Source organism: Lissotriton helveticus, chromosome 10 (assembly GCF_964261635.1).
Source record: "Lissotriton helveticus chromosome 10, aLisHel1.1, whole genome shotgun sequence".
NCBI lineage: Eukaryota > Metazoa > Chordata > Amphibia > Caudata > Salamandridae > Lissotriton > Lissotriton helveticus.
In genome coordinates, this window is record NC_136071.1 from 51117044 (window position 1) to 51120643 (window position 3600).

Genomic DNA, 3600 nt, shown 5'->3' on the forward strand with positions numbered 1-3600 from the left:
TTTTTATAAGCATTCTGAGACATTCAAACTTAAATTAAGAGACAGAGGCTACCCCGAAAAAGTTGGTTACAAACTCTTTTAAAAGAGCACGTTTTCATAACAGAGAGGGCATGTTTGAGGGGCCTAAGAAGAAAGACTCCATGACCAAGGTAGTGTTTGTGAGCCAGTTCTATGAAGCAAGCAATAAGATTAAAAACGTAATAAATAAACACTGGCACATACTAAATAATGAAGAAACAGTGAAACTTGAAAGACCCATTTTTGCGTATAAACGGAATACTAACCTACGCAATCAGCTAGTGCACACATACAGGGAAGAACCTAGTCTTAAACAGAGAACTTTGGACAACACAAAAGCCACAGAAAACACTAGATGCGGGAATTGCTCCTTATGTGCCCAACGTATTGTAGCCAAGGAGCTGAAACACAACGGCAGCACTTTGGTTGCACATAAATGAAACAATTGCCGCAGCAAAAACATCATTTTTTTTTTTAGGTGCCCATGTGGATTGGCCTATGTGGGGGAGACCAGTAGGGAATTGAGAATATGTCTCCTTGAACATAGATCTGCAATCACAACTAAAAAAGTGAATGCTCCATTAGTGGCCCATTTCATTGAACAGGGCCACAGTGAAACAGACTTCAATTGGTTCATTTTAGAAAAGGTTATTTTTAATAAAAGAGGGGGTAACATGGAGGACAAAAGGAAGGCAAGGGAGCAGTGGTATATATCTATACTCAACACTATGAGAAAAGGCCTTAATACACGAGAGGAATGGGATAAGTTCCTCTTATGAATATCACTGACTCAACCTCTTTATGTCCCCGTTATAGAACCACCAGCAGGAAGATAAAATCTGTGATTTCCAAATTAAGCATTTCATCTGGTCAGACATTGATCTATTACAGCTGATCAATTCGAAAACTATAATGGGGACTGTATATATCAGATAGAAGAAGACCCATTTCGGGCAGGCTGATAGAGGCCCATGTCTTAGTGATTTAATTGATATAGCCCTTCATCCATTTAGGGCAATTAACAATATATATTCAGATTGTATAGTTGACTGTTATGGCATTTCGTTTGTTCATTAGGATACCCAATTTTATGGAATTGTGTGTGGTGGTATATGCACACTTTTTAGATGAAAAAGTTTTTTAAAACAATTTCTTTTGTTTCATTTACATTAGTTTATTCTGCTAAGAATAGAAAATGGTTTAAGAATTTCTGTTTCATTTTCACATTAGCTTATTCTGCCAATAGTAGTTTATCGGTACGTGTTTTTTTGCAACATTGAACGGAATTAAGTAAATCGACTTCTTAATAAGATGTAGAGGACATTTAGATAAATAATCGATCGATCGCTGTCTGTGGGTTGCAGGCATACTGGTATTCTTGTTGGCCGACAGACAACTTAATATCAGTGTATACGATGTGGGAGGTAAGTGTGACGACCATTCTAAGATGGCGGCCACTTTCTGATAAGTCCGCTTTCTAGCGCGCTTCACGTGCGAGCAGCATCACACAGGAAGTTCCTTTATAAGCAGAGTGCAGGGCCGGCGAGGTACTTTATACACGACTGCTGCGAGCATTGAATAGCGGTGAAGGAAAACGCAGATATCCCGGTGAGTGACTTGGGGCGATAGAAGATACCTAAAGGCCATCTATGGCCAGAGATGCTTAGGCCCATTTTTAGACTTTAGTTGATATCGAGTGACTTGTGGGCTGTCCCATACACAGGAGGCTTGGAGGCTACATGCCCCTATGATTTGAACACTCATTGGAAGTAACATGGGTTTCTACTAATGATGTTTTCCTTAAAACATAGCCTTAAATTGATATTGAGTGATTTGCGGGCTGCCCCACACAAGGGAGGCTTAGAGGCTTCATGCCCCTGCGATTTGAGCACCAATTGGAAGCAACTTGGGTTTTTACAAAATGATGTTTTTTCTAAAATACAGGCTAAATGTGGAGTGCCCGATCCCCTTAATAGTTACCCAGACGGTGTGATAAATTTTTCCTTCTTCGATTGAATCTGCTCTATTGTCCAAACAGGTAATTTACCTACAATAGGAATAAACTAATTTTAGGAGGAACTGTGAGGCATAATGCTGAATACTTAATTTGCGCAACTGTCTCCCCATTATTTTTTTAGTGGACCTAAGGAGACATATGTCCCTGACGAATGCCACATCTAATGTGTTGAGAATGAATCCACATTTTTAATCAATATAAAGAAAGAAACAAAGAGACACGATGAAATAGATAAATTGTTTTATAGACTATTTTCTGGATAGGCTAATTAGTCTAGATTTACACAATAAACTGGCCATGTTTTATGGACACAATACTAGCCATTTTTTCTTAAAACGAACATAATGGAGATATGAGAAATAGTGGCACACTGCAGTCTATACAAGTTATCCTATTACTTCCTCCCCTTTGTTGTGCATTGATCTATTAATGTATGTTGTTCTAGGGTGATCGACTTTGACCCCTACTGTGAAGGTCTTATTGCCAATGTACTTGTCTTAGACATTTGGCCGCTCTACACGGAGAGATTGTTTCCTCCCTCTTCTCACCAACGAAAGGGTGGGTATTTGTGTTGGAAACAGATTGTGCGTTACAGTGAGGATTGAATGGTTTGGTTGAATGTGTGGGATCTGAATCAAAATAGATCTGTTACAGCACCGATTTTAGAGCTTAAAATGTAGTGTCAAATTTCACTTTTTATGAAACATGTATGAAATATTGGTTGACCTTTGATCTTGTAGTTCATGTAGTACAAATATGATGTTAGTTGGTATTAAAATGAGACACCATGCTATTGTATTATCTGTAAATGAAAATGTTGGGGTGCAATATCAACTTATGTATGTTTTTATTGTCATTTTCAGATAAACAGTGTGGAGATTTGCACTATCACATTTTTTTTAGCCTGAAGAAGGGCGATAGATACCACCGAAACGCGTCGCTTCTGTGCCCATGAAACATTCTACAAATAACTCCTGTTCACAACATAGGTGGTCCAAGTAACATATTTGGAGCAACATCGGGACCATACCTAAGAAAAGGAACACCTATGTGTTTAGCATGTAATGTTTTGAAGACATATAGGTTTCTGTTTTGCAAATAGATTTTTTCATGATGAACAGGTGGTTGTTTTAAGTTGTAGCAAATACTTTCTCACAGTTCCCCGATATTTGCAACATTGCTGTTTATAAATACTTTTTATTGTATTACTGTTTTTATTTGTTGTGTGACAAACTCGTAATTGAGAAGTCTTTATCTAATGACAAAAGAGGAAAACATTTTTTTAATACATATATTTAATGGAAAATAAACATCCATGAACTTTTCTACACTATTTTTTGGAGTTCTGATTGGTGCTGGTTATAGTAGCATTAGAGTATAGTATGACTGGAAGCAGTATGTGTGTGATGTGATGGTATAAACAGGAACCCAAAGGGATTGTTGTTTTCAGTGTCAATTTATTACCAACATTCCAGCCTTCCAGTGCCTTTACTAAAACATACAAAGGTTGGGGAGGGGGGTGGCATCTTCCCAGCCCCCTGGGTTCTTACCAGCTGCCCCGGCCC

The 3600-nt window shown here is 38.2% G+C and overlaps 1 long non-coding RNA gene across 1 annotated transcript; it reads left to right on the forward strand.

Annotated features, from left to right (window-relative positions):
* Positions 1 to 1492: 1492 nt before the first annotated feature.
* On the forward strand, positions 1493 to 3365 carry LOC144785030 (uncharacterized). The gene is made up of 3 exons (XR_013601742.1): positions 1493 to 1626; positions 2481 to 2593; positions 2899 to 3365. It is a non-coding gene; the product is annotated as an uncharacterized LOC144785030 (long non-coding RNA).
* The last annotated feature ends 235 nt before the right edge of the window (positions 3366 to 3600 follow it).